Source organism: Erythrolamprus reginae, chromosome 2 (genome assembly GCF_031021105.1).
Source record: "Erythrolamprus reginae isolate rEryReg1 chromosome 2, rEryReg1.hap1, whole genome shotgun sequence".
Classification (NCBI taxonomy): domain Eukaryota; kingdom Metazoa; phylum Chordata; class Lepidosauria; order Squamata; family Dipsadidae; genus Erythrolamprus; species Erythrolamprus reginae.
The window spans coordinates 22577604-22594297 of record NC_091951.1 but is presented as its reverse complement, the minus strand read 5'-3'; the positions used below and the strand labels follow the sequence as shown (position 1 = coordinate 22594297).

At 46.0% G+C, this 16694-nt stretch overlaps 1 pseudogene; it reads left to right on the top strand.

The window, feature by feature from the left end:
- Positions 1-16694, top strand: part of LOC139159964 (zinc finger protein 585A-like) — a 59917-nt pseudogene that overhangs the window by 10524 nt on the left and 32699 nt on the right.

Here is a 16694-nt window from a genome sequence, read left to right as displayed (position 1 = left end):
GGGACCGTGGGCACGTGGAGGGGTATTGAATATGGGTCTGGGCACACTTAGAACCCACCCCTTTTATGACATTACATGACATACTATATAACATCATATATCAGCTTCTCTAAAGACCTATGTGTACTAATCGGGAACTTGCGAATATACAGTAATAATAAACCTTGGTTCAACTCTCAAAACAACACTACAGAGCACTGCACACTAAGACAACTTGACACAAGAATAGATTTTTCCTTAACGCCATCACAAATTATTCTCTCAACACTGTCAAACTATTTACTAAGTCTGCACTATTATTACTGCTAGTTTTTTTCCCATCATCCCTATCACCCATTTCCTCCCTCTTGTGACTGTATGACTGTAACTTGTTGCTTGTATCCTTAAGATTTTTATTAATATTGATTGTATCCTCATTGCTTATATGACCCCTATGACAATCTTAAATTCTATAGTCATGATTCTTGACAAATGTATACTTTGTTTTATGTACACTGAGAGCATATACACCAAAGACAAACTCCTTGTGGGTCCAATCACACTTGGCAAATAAAGAATTCTATTCTATTGTAATTAAAAATTTAAAATACATGAAACGTTTCAAATTATTAGTAGGAGAGAATACTTCAGGTTTTCAGCTTCCTTAAAATATTCAAATATTGTTCATTGACAATTCCATTGAAACATGTGTCAGCAATGTGCAACAGCTGCCAAAAAAGCCAACCCAGTTCTTGGCTGCATTAACAGGGATAGAATCAAGATCACGTGAAGTGTTAATACCTCTTTATAAGGCCTTGGTGAGGCCACATTTGGAACACTGCATTCAGTTTTGGTCACCACAATGCAAAAAGGATGTTGAGACTCAAGAAAGAGTACAGAGAAGAGCAACAAATTTGATTAGGGGACTGGAGGCTAAAACATGAAGAATGGCTGCAGGAACTGGGTATGTCCATTGTAATGACAAGAAAGACCAGGGGAGATTATAGGTTTTTAAGAAGATGCTGGATAATCAATTGTCTGAAATAATGTCGGGTGTCCTGCCTATGCAGGGGGTTGGACTGGAAGGCCTTCAAGTTCCCTTCCAACATTATTATTATTATTATTATTATTATTATTATTATTATTATTATTATTATTATTATGTTGCTTCTTAACCATAATTTTTCCTCCATCCTTTCTTTCATTAATTGCAGCTCAATCTCCTTTTTCTTCAACCGTCATCTCCAAATCCAGACTAATCTTTTCAAACCACTGAAATGTGCATTACTTTTGGCAAGAAAAAAAATATTCTTCTTACACCAAAGGTTCCTGCTAAAATTTGCTGAGGCGTATTCTCTACTGAACACCAGAATAAAACTCTTCATGTCTCTTATTTACTGTTCCCTTGCATTATTTGAGCTTTATATTTATTTTTCAGCATTTGCCTTCCTTAATTTTCCAGTTTTTCTCTAGTTACATATGTGACTTTATTCCCTCTGTGTTCATTTGTCCATAATCGGGCCTTGTTTTGAGGTAAAAAAAAAATTAACGTCTACACGTTTGAGGTTTCCCTTCATTTTGGTACTTTTCTTTTGATGCCTTTTTTTATCAGGATCGATACTTCAGGATTATTCACATTATTACAGTCTGCCTTTGGTGTTTCCAAACCTCCTTGTCTGCCCAAAGGCATCCAGGCAGCTATAATAACTGAACTCGTTAAAGAAAAAATACAAAAAAATACAAGGGGCGAACATAAATGCACTGATGTGCCTAACGTCCCCTGTCCAATTACCTTTCCTTTTCTCATATATCCTATATATTCTCTCCCTCTCATCCACTCCTCTTCTTTTTTACTTACTATCCCTATATATACTACTTAATGTTTATTTCATTCCATATGTATTGTATATTGGACAAAGAATAAATAAAATAAAATAAAAGAAATCTTAATTTTCCTCAAAGTGTCTCCGCCTTCCAAGAGAACTGAGCATGCGCGGGCCTCTTTCCTAAACAGAAACAGAAGGCGGGATTCCCGAGGCATTTTCCAGCAAAGACTTGAAAAGCTGTTCATCTTTTCTGCGGTCTCCGGTTGTGCTCTCCCCTCACACACACAACCGTGAGTCTTCGGGCGAGTCTTCCTAGCAAACGAAGAGGCTGCAGGGAAATGTTGCACTTGGAGATCGGGGTTCAGTGACGGGGCTTTTCTCCCGCGCTGGAGGCTCTTTGCATGGAGGGGGAGGAGGAGAGATCGTCTTTGCAAAAGAGAGATTCGAGCCTCTAAGTCAGTGTTGACTCCTGGACAGTTTCCCTGCCTATTTCTTGGCTCCGTTTCCAGAAGGGGTTTCCCTCCCCTCCCCCTTCCAAGGACGAGAGAAGCGAGCAGTTGGAGTCCCTCCTGTTAGCTTTGCATGCAAGGCTGCCTCTCCACGTGCGAGGATCTGGTGCAAGGACTTGTCTATGCACGTTAGAAATGATATCAAAGTATCTTTTAAATTATATTAAATATATAAATATTGTAAATTATATCATATTAAATTATGATGAGGCAGAGAGAGACATTGGGTTCAAGCACAAGGCTTAGAAAGCAATAGATTTCTAGTCCAACTTTTGGCATGAAAGCCTGGAGCCCATCCCAGCTCTCAGCCCAATCTGCTTCACAGGGATGTTGTTCTGGGGAAAGTAGTAATGTATAAAAATAACAAGAAGACATAAGAATAAAAATTAATTTTTAATAAAAACTAGGAAGTAGAAATTAAAAATACATGGATGAGAGTCGCCCAGAAAGTAATGCACCACATTTTTTCCTCTCAGCCTACAGTAATGGTATGGATGCGAAACTTTAGATATACATTATTTCAATTGTCAGGAGTGCGTGTGTAAATTTTGTGTTTATTCAGACAGCGTAGCAGTTTTTTTAAATGGCGTCTGTTCGTGATGTACGTTACAAGCGTGGGTCATCACTGAATTTCTCACTGGAGAGAAAGAAATTGTTGGGAACATTTGCCAATGTTTGTGTACAGTTTATGGAGAATCTGCAGTCGACAGAAGTACGGTTAGTCGCTGGGCACAGAGGGTGAAGATATTAGAAGACGGAAATACCTTTCTGACCAGAACAAGGAGTGGTACTTAAAGGGCATACATGACCTTGTGTCTCGCTGGTGGAAGGCCATAGAACGGGACGGAGATTACGTTGAAAAATAGGGAGTGTACAAAAAACATCATTATTTCTTCTGTATAAGTTTCATTATCTTCAATAAATAATTGTTGAAGAAAAAAATGTGATGCATTACTTTCTGGGCAACCCTAGTAAATGTGTTTTCCAATATTTTGATAGACATTGATCCTGAAGGGTTCACTGCAATTTCCCCCATATGTAGGCAGTGCAAGCTAAATAATAAGATTTCACCTCCTTCCAAGACCTCGGTGGGTGCAGACATATATCTTTACTTAATCTTGCCTTCCCTCTCTTTCCCATTATTCCATTTTTTTCCATTTCAGGAATCTAAGCTCAAAATATTTTCTGCTTCTTCTGGAATCTTAAGTATCTTGTCTGGGAAGAGAGCTGAATGGCCTTGGAAAATTTGGCCCCACCTCTATCTAACGGAAAAACCTATGAAAATCCTTGGGTCCATTTTGGAGCTGGATTACAGATCAGTAAGAAGATGGAGGGACAACACCCAGCAGATGCAGAAATTAGAAAACACTCTCCAGCTGCTCAGCCATGGAGCCGTGGGAAGAACGGGGCAAGTCCTGGGCGGAAGAGCCACGAAGAGGCTTCCAATAGTCCAGAGGTTCAATGCTGTCACTTCAGAAAAATGCAGTTCCAGGAGGGGAGTCGTCCCCGAGATATTTGCACTCGGCTTCACTACCTTTGTCATCAGTGGCTGCAACCAGAAAAACACACCAAGGCTCAGATGCTGGACCTGGTGCTCCTGGAGCAATTGCTGGCGGTCCTTCCCCCAGAGATGGCAAGATGGGTGCAGGAGTGTGGAGCAGAGACCAGTTCCCAGGCGGTGTCCCTGGCTGAAGGCTTCTTGCTGACCCAGGAGGAGGAAAAGATGAAAGAAGAGTTGCAGGTGGGAGAATGTAACCATGGCAACTCTAAAGAGGATCCCTCTGGATTTGTCAATCCCTTTCTGGCAGAGTTTTCTGGGATTATTAACTCCTGAGGGCATTTGTTCTCTTCTTCCAGAGGATTTGGGGCAATTCTTCCATTCTGTTTCAGCAATGGACATTGGGGTCTGCTAATTTCAAGGTGCAGTATGACAGATAATTTATTTCCATCTGTGTTCTTTGTTTCTCGTACTGCATCATCTCCAGAAATCTGTGGAAGCTGTGACTGAGTATAGAGAGGAGGGGAAAGATTCATTCAGATCTTCTCAAGAGTTCATCTTCAGGGAGAACATCCAGAAAGATCAAAGTCAAGACTCTACGCAAGGTAAGAAAAGCTCTTTCTGTGTGAGATGAGATTTCAACATTTAGCTGATTCTTTCGTTCCACTTTATTGGAGTGTCCCTCTTTAACAAATCTGCTTCCACCGTTTTTTAATCTTTCTCGCAGAGAGTAGAAAGCTGTCCTTGGATTCTTTCGATTCACCTCTTTGTGATGGAGCTGAAATGCTACTTCAGGTAAGGAGGAGACTCACAAAAGGCCCCTGGATCAGAAGGCTCCTCCTTCTGTCTCCCAGGGTTTTTCTCACGCACCATTACAAAAAATATATATCCTTTTTTGCCCTTTGAAAAGCATATTTGGGACGGTCGTCACTTGGTGATTGAGAATCCCCCTATAGGCATATAGAGTTCTATTGCAACCTCTTTTAATTCCTCCATGAGGGTGTTGGTGTTGGAGTCCATTAGTCCCTGAGTGGATGAAGTGAGCCATTGGAAAACACGTCAGGTGGGTTTTGCCAGTATTTTGCTCTGCCCACTATGAAAAGAATAGAATAGAATAGAATAGAATTTTATTGGCCAAGTGTGATTGGACACACAAGGAATTTGTCTTGGTGCATATGCTCTCAGCGCACATAAAATAAAATGTACATTTGTCAAGAATCATGTGGTACGACACTTAATGATTGTCATAGGGGTGAAATAAGCAATGAAGAAACAATATTAATAAAGCAACAAGTTACAGTCATGGGAGTCACGGACCAGAATGGGAGTCACGGACCAGGAGTGGATTTAAGACCCAACTACCAATTGAACAAGAATATTGAAGAATGGGATGCCCTAAGGCTGTGGTGGTGAACCTATGGTACAGGTTGTACACGAGACGTTGCCCTAGCTCACCTCCAACATGCATGTGTGTGCTGGCCAGCTGTTTTTTGGCTTGCACAGGCGCGTTTTGGGCTTCCAGAGGGCCAGGGAAGCCTTTGGAACCCGGGGAGGGCGAAACGTGAGCCTACTGTTGTTCTGGTTTCTGGTAGAAATTTAGCAATTCCAAATAACTCTTATTAAATGTATTGTTTCATGAATAAAGAAACTCTATTTATTTCTCTGCTCTTCTGGAATTCAAACACATTCCATACAGGCACTTGGTCCGTAATCTCCCGTAGCTGCATTTCTCACATTCCTTCTCCTGCTCCACTTAACAAGATTTATTGTCCTAACAGCATGATTTCTAAAAAACAGCAGAACTGACGGCTAATAACACAGAATACTTTTTGTTTACTTGAGAGCAGCAAGAAGCACCTCCATTTTTCCCTGTGGCAACGTTGAAACTCCACCCTTCTTCTCCACTGACCCCCTGACGTGCCAAATACATCACTACAGTATTTAGCCCATTCCTCTCCTTAATATCTTCTTTCAGACCTCTGTTCTCTACGTTTTTGGGCCCTTCTGAATTTAGGGTTAACCCAGCGAGCGTCTGATTCTCCCTCGCTAGATCCTGAACTCATAGCCCCATCCTGTGGCTGGCCTCCCACCTGTTCTACTACCTGTAACCCCGGGGCCCCCACTAATTCATAAACGCTATCTGAATCCGAGTCCTCAATATCTTCATCATCCTCCAACTGATCAGGAGTATGTACAACAACTGTGCCCACCAGATGTAGGGAAACAGGGCAATTCCTGTAGCAGGCGGACCCAGACTTTTGGCACCTGAGGGAAAAAAGCTTCGCCATCACTGCCCTAAGGCATTGCAAACACTTCCAACTTCATCAAACATGATTCATTTGGTCCATCAGCCAAAAGTGGTGAGATCTCATTCTGAAATCTGCAGAAGGTACCAATTTTGTCCACGTAATCTCTTTTCCTAAAATTGGTGAATGAAAACTATAAAATTGTTATTGGGATTATCTGTTAATAAGGAAACCTTTGTCCTTGCTCAGGACGTTCTGTCTTTGGAGGACGTGGCCGTGTATTTCTCAGAGGAGGAGTGGTCTCAACTGGACGCTGACCAAAAAGCACTCCATGAAGAAGTCATGCTGGAGAATTCCAGGAATCTGTTTTCTCTGGGTAAGGACCCCTGTATGTGCTCAGAAATAGAAAAGAGTTACATTTTATTTCTGGGGAGGGAAATCCTTTATTGACAGTGCATTCAGCAAGCATTCATAGCCTCTTCACTTTGTAGAATTTTGTTATGAGTCTACAGTTGTTGAAATTCATTTTTTTTCTTATTCATCTACACTTGGTACCTGATGATAGTAATGTGAAAACAAAAAATTTAGAAATCTGTGTAAATGTATTAGTTTCTAGCCTAGAGTTTTAATCTTTTGAGGAAACCAACTTTATAGAAGAAAGAAATTTATTGAAAGAAAGATTGGCAGACTGCCTAGCCTGGCTTTTTACCTAAAGAATTTTCCTAAAGTGTTCTGCTCATGAAATACAATTTTATGGGGTCCCTGAGGTGTAGAGATGGGGGCCAGGTGGAGGATGTGTGTAGCATATGGTGGGAGAGTTTTGCACATGCGGAAGGTAAACCCACCAAGTAGCCACGGTTAATCACTGTACCTAATTGAAGTCTTCAAGGAAAAACACTGCAGCAGGCTTTCTTGTAAAAATATACAGTGATCCCCCGCTCTTTGCGAGGGTTCCGTTCCAGGACCCCCCGCAACGAGCGGGTTTTCGCGAAGTAGCGCTGCGGAAGTAAAAACACCTTCTGCGCATGTGCAGATGGTGTTTTTACTTCCGCAGCGCTAGCGAGGAGCCGAAGATTGGGGGCGGCGCGGGTGTTTTAAAACGTCCCCGCCGAGATGGGGGGCTCGCTAGCACCCCCCTAACCCGGGTTGGGGGTTCGGGGGTGTGCTAGCGAGCCTCCCATGTCGGCGGGGATGTTTTAAAACACCCGCGCGACTTTCCAATGAGTCCCGAAGACAAACGCGTTGTCTTCGGGACTCATTGGAAAGTGGCGCGGGTGTTTTAAAACATCCCCGCCGACATGAGGGGCTCGCTAGCACACCCCCAAACCCGGGTTGGGGGCTCGGGGGTGTGCTAGCGAGCCTCCCATGTCGGCGGGGATGTTTTAAAACACCCGCGCGACTTTCCAATGAGTCCCGAAGACAAACGCGTTGTCTTCGGGACTCATTGGAAAGTGGCGCGGGTGTTTTAAAACATCCCCGCCGACATGGGAGGCTCGCTAGCACACCCCCGAACCCCCAACCCGGGTTTGGGGGTGTGCTAGCGAGCCCCTCATGTCGGCGGGGATGTTTTAAAACACCCGCGCCACTTTCCAATGAGTCCCGAAGACAACGCGTTTGTCTTCGGGACTCATTGGAAAGTCGCGCGGGTGTTTTAAAACATCCCCGCCGACATGGGAGGCTCGCTAGCACACCCCCGAACCCCCAACCCGGGTTTGGGGGTGTGCTAGCGAGCCCCTCATGTCGGCGGGGATGTTTTAAAACACCCGCGCCACTTTCCAATGAGTCCCGAAGACAACGCGTTTGTCTTCGGGACTCATTGGAAAGTCGCGCGGGTGTTTTAAAACATCCCCGCCGACATGGGAGGCTCGTTGCACACCCCCGAACCCCCAACCCGGGTTTGGGGGTGTGCTAGCGAGCCCCTCATGTCGGCGGGGATGTTTTAAAACACCCACGCCACTTTCCAATGAGTCCCGAAGACAACGCGTTTGTCTTCGGGACTCATTGGAAAGTCGCGCGGGTGTTTTAAAACATCCCCGCCGACATGGGAGGCTCGCTAGCACACCCCCGAACCCCCAACCCGGGTTTGGGGGTGTGCTAGCGAGCCCCTCATGTCGGCGGGGATGTTTTAAAACACCCGCGCCACTTTCCAATGAGTCCCGAAGACAACGCGTTTGTCTTCGGGACTCATTGGAAAGTCGCGCGGGTGTTTTAAAACATCCCCGCCGACATGGGAGGCTCGCTAGCACACCCCCGAACCCCCAACCCGGGTTTGGGGGTGTGCTAGCGAGCCCCCCATGTCGGCGGGGATGTTTTAAAACACCCGCGCCACTTTCCAATGAGTCCCGAAGACAACGCGTTTGTCTTCGGGACTCATTGGAAAGTCGCGCGGGTGTTTTAAAACATCCCCGCCGACATGGGAGGCTCGCTAGCACACCCCCGAACCCCCAACCCGGGTTTGGGGGTGTGCTAGCGAGCCCCTGATGTCGGCGGGGATGTTTTAAAACACCCGCGCGACTTTCCAATGAGTCCCGAAGACAACGCGTTTGTCTTCGGGACTCATTGGAAAGTCGCGCGGGTGTTTTAAAACATCCCCGCCGACATGGGAGGCTCCCTAGCACACCCCCGAACCCCCAACCCGGGTTTGGGGGTGTGCTAGCGAGCCCCTCATGTCGGCGGGGATGTTTTAAAACACACGCGCGACTTTCCAATGAGTCCCGAAGACAACGCGTTTGTCTTCGGGACTCATTGGAAAGTCGCGCGGGTGTTTTAAAACATCCCCGCCGACATGGGAACCCCCAACCCGGCTTCTGGTAGAAGCCTTCTCTCTTTTTTTTCGTGCGCTTGGCGAGGAAAGGCAGGCGGGGAGGAGGCGACGGGGCCAAAGGGGGCCGAGGGAAGCTCGGCTGCGGTCGAGAGAGAAACGGCTTGGGCTCGCCGCAAGAAAAAAAAGAGACAGGCTTTTAGTTTTGGCTGCGGGGGGAGGGAATCCCGCCGCAAGGTAAGCTTCGGGGCGGGGCGGGCGGGGCCCTTTTGTGCCAGTCGGGGAGGCGGTGGCGGCTGCAGCAGAGGCGGGCGGGGGAGGCCGGCCCGCCGGAGGGGCGATGCGGGCGGCGGAGACAGGCGAGGTCCCGGCCGCCCCCCGCCCACTTGGCCCCAGACCGGTGCAGCACGAAAGGGAAGGAGAAGGCTCACTGGCAGCCCTTGCCCATCGCCGCGCCTTCGCTTCCCCCCCTCCCCCGCTGGATCCGGCAGCGTGCTGAGGGGAATTGCCGTGGACTGGAGGCAGTGAGGCAGACCGGCTCCGAGGCGAGCGGCCGGAGCTGCGCCCTCCTTCGCCCGCCAGGTGAGGCGAAGGCGAGGGGCGCGCGGCTGCAGCGAGGAGCCGAAGATCCGGGCGGGGAAGACCCAGGGAAGGTTCCTTCGTCCGCCTAGCAGCTGATCTGCTAGGCAGCGCAGCACCAGCGAGGAGCCGAAGATCTTCGGCTCCTCGCTGCTGCTGCGCTGCCGAGCAGATCAGCTGCTAGGCGGCCGCTCGAGAGCAAGAGGGGGAGAGATAGAGAAAGAGAGAGAAGGAAAGAAAGAGATGAGAGAGGGAGGAAGAGAGTGTGAGAGAGGAAGAAGCAACATAGAGAAAGAGGGGGAAGACCCAGGGAAGCCTCTGCCCGGCGGGGAAACTCCACCATCTACGCATGCGTGGAAGGGCACGCATGCGCAGATGGTGGAGTTTACTTCCGGGTTGAAAAATCGCGAATTACCCTGTTCGCAATGGTCGGGGACGCAATAACCGGGGGATCACTGTATTTTACTTTTCTTCTTATCAAAATACTTCTCTAAATAAACTATCAACTTTGCATTTAATCACTTTATCAAACTATCTACAATACCCTCATATAACTCTTACTACATCCACCACTGCAACCACTAAGCAGTAATTACTAACTACAAACCACCCAGCACAAAACCACTCTGTTACAAACCACACCCATGCAAGGATGTTACTCCTATTATATAGGTTACAGCCAATCAGGTTGCAGCACAATTAGCAAACCCATGATTACATACTGATTATGGCTGACATCAGCCTCCCCTATGGTTACAAACCATTTAAAGCAGTACGTCATGATACGAACCTCTCATCATACTAACTTTTTGAGATACGAACCCGGGGTTCGGAACTTTTTTCACCTTATGAACCTGCCGCCGTGAGCGCTGAACCCGGAAGTTCGGCAAAGGTTCGGGTTAGGAAGGCCTCCGAGAAGCGCCGCCGCCTGTCTGTCACCTTCCGAAACAGCTGCGGGGGCTTCTTGGAAGTTAGGCAAAAGTTCAGGTTTGGAGTTCGCCCGGCTGTCACCTTCACAGAAGAGCCGTGGAGCTGTCAGCCTGTCGGGAGGCTCAAACAGAGGTGGGGATTCCCAATAGGGAATTCCAGGGGTGCAGCTTTGACATCACGGAGATGTCCTTCCTGGCCGGCAGAAATGTGGACTCCAGACAATGCTCTTGTTTTTTCTATCTTTTGCTGCTTGGAAAACTCTACAAAAACCAATAAACACTATGAAGGAAGTCAGCGATCTGTGCATCCTGCCATAATTTGCCTCTGAGGAAGAGGCTGAATGTACAGAGGAAGGTTCTGTCTACCAGGATTCAGGATCCGTGATGGCCCTTAGTTGCCTTAACTGACCGGATGACCTCTGAGAGAGGGATGTTTAGAGTTATGCCCACTTGTGTACCAAGTTTGTCTTCAGTCTCAAGTTGAGGGTGGGGAGATAGTGCCATCCAGAAATTCCCCCTGACTTTCAAAGATTCGGCTCTGCAGACAGGTGGAGATCAGACTTTGATTGAAGATGGGATCTGGTGGGTAGGTTGCTGCCCCAGCATGACAAGGTGTTCAATGCGCTTTGAGAGTTTGTGGCACACGGAATTGTCCCAGGTCAAAGGTGAGACCAGGGCTGCCATCCATCCTGTTATAGGGCTATGATTTCAGTTGGAAATGGGTCTTTCCTATAATCTTTGTTTTGGCTCTTCAAGTTTGGGAACAAAACCTCTGAAATCCATTTATGACTCTTTGGCTAAATTTCAGAAGAAAGGTTTTGATTGGTCCCTTTTCTTGCTACAGTTTTTCTTTTTCTTTTTCAAGGTTTTAATGGTCAAGAAAACAAGAATTGCAAGGAGGAACACCAAGCAATCCATCACACAGGAGATTATCAATGCATAGAGTATGGAAAGAGCTCTACCCGTAGTACTGGTCTCAGTTCCCACAAGAGGAGCCACACAGGAGAAAGACCTTATAAATGCACAGAATGTGGAAAGAGTTTTGTCTGTAGCAGTCAACTTCTTCGACACAAGAGGAGCCACACCAAAGAGAAACCCTATCAATGCATGGAGTGTGGAAAGAGCTTTGGCTATAGCAGTCATCTTCTTCGACACAAGAGGAGCCACACAGGAGAAAGACCTTATAAGTGCATGGAGTGTGGAAAGACCTTTATTTGTACCACTGGTCTTAATTCCCACAAGAAGATCCACACAGGAGAGAAACCCTATCAATGCATGGAGTGTGGAAAGAGCTTTACCCATAGTAGCGGTCTCTCTTTCCACAGGAAGAGCCATACAGGAGAAAGGCCTTATAAATGCATGGAGTGTGGAAAGAGCTTTGTCCATAGCAGTAATCTTCTTGAACACAAGAGGAGCCACACAGGAGAGAAACCCTATCAATGCATGGAGTGTGGAAAGAGCTTTGGCCGTAGCAGTCATCTTCTTGAACACAAGAGGAGCCACACAGGAGAAAGACCTTATAAGTGCATGGAGTGTGGAAAGAGTTTTGTCTGTAGCAGTCAACTTCTTCGACACAAGAGGAGCCACACAGGAGAAAGACCTTATAAGTGCATGGAGTGTGGAAAGACCTTTATTTGTACCACTGGTCTTAATTCCCACAAGAAGATCCACACAGGAGAGAAACCGTATCAATGCATGGAGTGTGGAAAGAGCTTTACCCATAGTAGCGGTCTCTCATTCCACAGGAAGAGCCATACAGGAGAAAGGCCTTATAAATGCATGGAGTGTGGAAAGAGCTTTGTCCATAGCAGTAATCTTCTTCAACACAAGAGGAGCCACACAGGAGAGAAACCCTATCAATGCATGGAGTAGGGAAAGAGCTTTACTCGTAGTGATGGTCTCAGTTCCCACAAGAGGAGCCACACAAGAGTCACCTAAAATTTGAAGTGTGGAAATGGCTTTGAAAAGAGTTGTGATCTCACTTTACATAAAAGGTTCCCTTTGGGAGAAAAAAAGACATGGCTCCATGGAGTGAGGAAAGAATTTGTAAGGAGTAAAGCTCTTACTTGCCATAGAAACATCCACACACAAGATAAACCATACGAATAAAGGAATTGTGGAAAAAGCTTCAATAGAAATTTATGAAATAAAATCAATATGGTTTCTGCAAAGGCAAATCATGTCTTACTAAGTTGTTAGAATTCTTTGAGGGTGTAAATAAACACACAATGAGGGTTTTTAGTGGGTATATATCTATATACACATAGTAAAATACATGATGAAGGTTATAGAGGAGATATTCATAGTAAAATATATCTAAGAAATAATAAAAAAGAAGGTATAGTAATAGGCATACAAATCCAATAAATAAATAAATAGAACATATCAATGAAAGAATAGAAGAAGAGATGTAGGAATAGAAGAAAGGTATAGGAAATATAGGAGAGCAATAGGACAGGGGACGGAAGGCACTCTAGTGCACTTGTACTCACCCCTTACTGACCTCTTAGGAATCTGGATAGGTCAACCGTAGATAATCTAAGGGTAAAGTGTTGGGGGTTTGGGGATGACACTATGGAGTCCGGTAATGAGTTCCACGCTTCGACAACTCGGTTACTAAAGTCATAGTTTTTACAGTCAAGTTTGGAGCGGTTAATATTAAGTTTAAATCTGTTGTGTGCTCTTGTGTTGTTGTGGTTGAAGCTGAAGTAGTCGCCTACAGACAGCATGTTGCAGCATATGATCTTGTGGGCAATACTTAGATCTTGTTTAAGGCATCTTAGTTCTAAACTTTCTAGGCCCAGGATTGAAAGTCTAGTCTCATAGGGTATTCTGTTTCGAGTGGAGGAGTGAAGGGCTCTTCTGGTGAAGTATCTTTGGACATTTTCAAGGGTGTTAATGTCTGAGATGCGATATGGGTTCCAAACAGATGAGCTGTATTCGAGGATGGGTCTGGCAAAAGTTTTGTAAGCTCTGGTAAGTAGTGTGAGATTGCCAGAGCAGAAGCTACGTAGGATTAGGTTTACAACTCTTGAAGCCTTCTTGGCTATATTGTTGCAGTGGGCTTTGGCACTTAAATCTTTTGTTATTAGTATACCAAGGTCCTTAACCGAGTGGGGATTGTCTGTGATAATTTGATTATTCAGTTCGTATTTGGAGTTCAGATTCTTCTTCCCAATGTGTAGGACAGAGCATTTGCTAGTTGAGATTTGGAGTTGCCATGTGTTAGACCACTCAGAAACAGCGTCAAGGATTTTTGGAGAGTAGTTGTGTTATCGGTGGTGTTGAAGAGTTTTACATCGTTGGCGAAGAGGACACAGTTTGTTTGTTTGTTGATTTGATTTGATTTGATTTGTATGCCGCCCCTCTCTGGAGACTCGGGGCGGCTAACAGCAATAATAAGACAGCGTACAATAATAATCCAATAATAAAAATGATTAAAAACCCATTAATATAAAACCCAAACATACATACAGACATACCATGCATAAAATTGTAAAGGCCTAGGGGGAAAGAGTGTATCAATTCCCCCATGCCTGGCGGCAGAGGTGGGTTTTAAGTAGCTTATGAAAGGCAAGGAGGGTGGGGGCAATTCTAATCTCTTGGGGGAGTTGGTTCCAGAGGGCCGGGGCCGCCACAGAGAAGGCTCTTCCCCTGGGTCCCGCCAAGCAGCATTGTTTCATTGACGGGACCCGGAGAAGACCCACGCTGTGGGACCTAACTGGTCGCTGGGATTCGTGCAGCAGAAGGCAGTCTCTGAGATAATCTTGTCCGGTGCCATGAAGGGCTTTATAGGTCATAACCAACACTTTGAATTGTGACCAGAAACTGATCGGCAATCAATGCAGACTGCGGAGTGTTGGTGTAACATGGGCATATTTGGTAAAGCCCATGATTGCTCTCGCAGCTGCATTCTGCACGATCTGAAGTTTCCGAACACTTTTCAAAGGTAGCCCCATGTAGAGAGTGTTACAATAGTCGAGTCTTGAGGTGATAAGGGCATGAGTGACTGTGAGCAGTGACTCCCGGTCCAAAGAGGGTCGCAACTGGTGCACCAGGCGAACCTGGGCGAGCGCCCCCCTTGCCACAGCTGAAAGATGTTTCTCTAATGTGAGCTGTGGATCGAGGAGGACACCCAAGTTGCTTGTGATGTAATCGCAAAGGTCATTGATGTAGAGAATGAAGAGCGTTGGTCCCAGTACACTACCTTGGGGAACACCGCTTTTAACTGGGTCGGGGGTGGATATGGTGCTTCCTATTTTGACCACTTGTTGTCTGTTTGACAGGAATGCTGTAATCCAGCTATGGAGGGATCCTGAGATGCCATAGGATTTGAGTTTTAGGAGTAGTTTGTCGTGGACCACTGAATCAAAGGCTTTGCAGAAGTCAATATAAATTGCATCTGTAGATTTCCCTTGATCTAGACGAGTTGTCCATATATTTTTGCAGTGGAGGAGCTTCAGGTTGCAGGATAGTTTTTTTCTGAAACCAAATTGTTTGTTAGAGAGCAAATCATTAGTTTCTAGATGGACTGATTTGTTTATAATTGATTCCATGACTTTGCATGGGACGCAGCATAGTGAAATTGGTCTGTAGTTATCTACAAGAGAGGGGTCTCCTTTTTTGAAGATGGGGATGACCATTGCTTTGGACCATAGCTTAGGAAGTGTGCTGGTTCTGAAGGATTTTTCAAAAATTATGCTTAGTGGTTCAGCTATGGCAGAAGAGAGCTTTTTTAGGAAGTAAGCACATAGACCATCTGATCCGACTGATAGAGAAGGTTTAAGGTCATGTAATGCTTTTTCAACTCGGTCTTCAGTGAAGTCTACTTGGGTTAAGTCGTTGAGGGAGTTTGAGGTGCGATTGATGAAATTGGGGGATGAGCCATTGCTGTTAACAAAGACATAGCCAAAGAAAGAGTTGAGGAGGTTGGCTTTGGATGAATCATCATGGTATTCTTTATTGTTGGGTCCTTTGAGAGGTGGGATAGGTCTAGAGTCTTTGAGTTTATTGTTGAGAAAGTTGTAGAAAGCTCTATTAGATTTGGTGCGTTGGAGGTTTTTCTCTTGTTTGTTTGTTTGTTTATTTATTTATTCGATTTATATGCCGCCCTTCTCCTTGCTGTAGTAGTTAAGGGCATTCTGTTTTTATTTTATTGCAAATGCTTTTATATCGGCTTTTGAAATGGGAAACTTGTCCTTTTTTGTTTTTCCTCCAGAGAGATTTTTTTCTTGTTTGTAATTTTCTTATTGAGATGGGGAGGTTATTTTTTTTGTTTATGGTACATGTTAGAGGTACATGAAGTCTGATGATAATTTTCATTTTGAGTAGGAATGTGTTGTAGAGGTCATCAGTAGTGTAGCATTCAGAGAATAGTTTTCCAGTTTAATGTTGAGAGGTGGGCTTCAATGAGTTCGTAGTTTGCTTTTTTGAAATTTGATTTTTGGTTTTGTATTATTTTGGTGGATCATAGTGTGGCTTAAGTTGAGACTGAAATTTATTATGCTGTGGTCGCTGCTGGAAAATGGTTCTGTTATTTGTAAGCCATATACAGTGATCCCCCGCTCTTTGCGAGGGTTCCGTTCCAGGACCCCCCGCAATGAGCGGGTTTTCGCGAAGTAGCGCTGCGGAAGTAAAAACACCATCTGCGCATGTGCAGAGGGTGTTTTTACTTCCGCAGCGCTAGCGAGGAGCCTAAGATTGGGGGCGGCGCGGGTGTTTTAAAACATCCCCGCCGACATGAGGGGCTCGCTAGCACACCCCCAAACCCGGGTTGGGGGTTCGGGGGTGTGCTAGCGAGCCTCCCATGTCGGCGGGGATGTTTTAAAACACCCGCGCGACTTTCCAATGAGTCCCGAAGACAAACGCGTTGTCTTCGGGACTCATTGGAAAGTCGCGCGGGTGTTTTAAAACATCCCCGCCGACATGGGAGGCTCGCTAGCACACCCCCGAGCCCCCAACCCGGGTTTGGGGGGTGCTAGGAAGCTCCCATTGTTGGCGGAGACCTTTTAAAACACTCGCGCGGCTTCCAAACCGAGTCCTGAAGCCAAGCGCAGAAGTTCGCCTTTGGCGCTTGGCTTCAGGACTCGGTTTGGAAGCCGCGCGAGTGTTTTAAAAGGTCTCCGCCAACAATGGGAGCTTCCTAGCACCCCCCAAACCCGGGTTGGGGGCTCGGGGGGGGTGCTAGGAAGCTCCCCATGATGGCGGAGACCTGTTAAAACACTCGCGCGGCTTCCAAACCGAGTCCTGAAGCCAAGCGCAGAAGTTCGCCTTTGGCGCTTGGCTTCAGGACTCGGTTTGGAAGCCGCGCGAGTGTTTTAACAGGTCTCCGCCATCATGGGGAGCTTCCTAGCACCCCCCCCGAGCC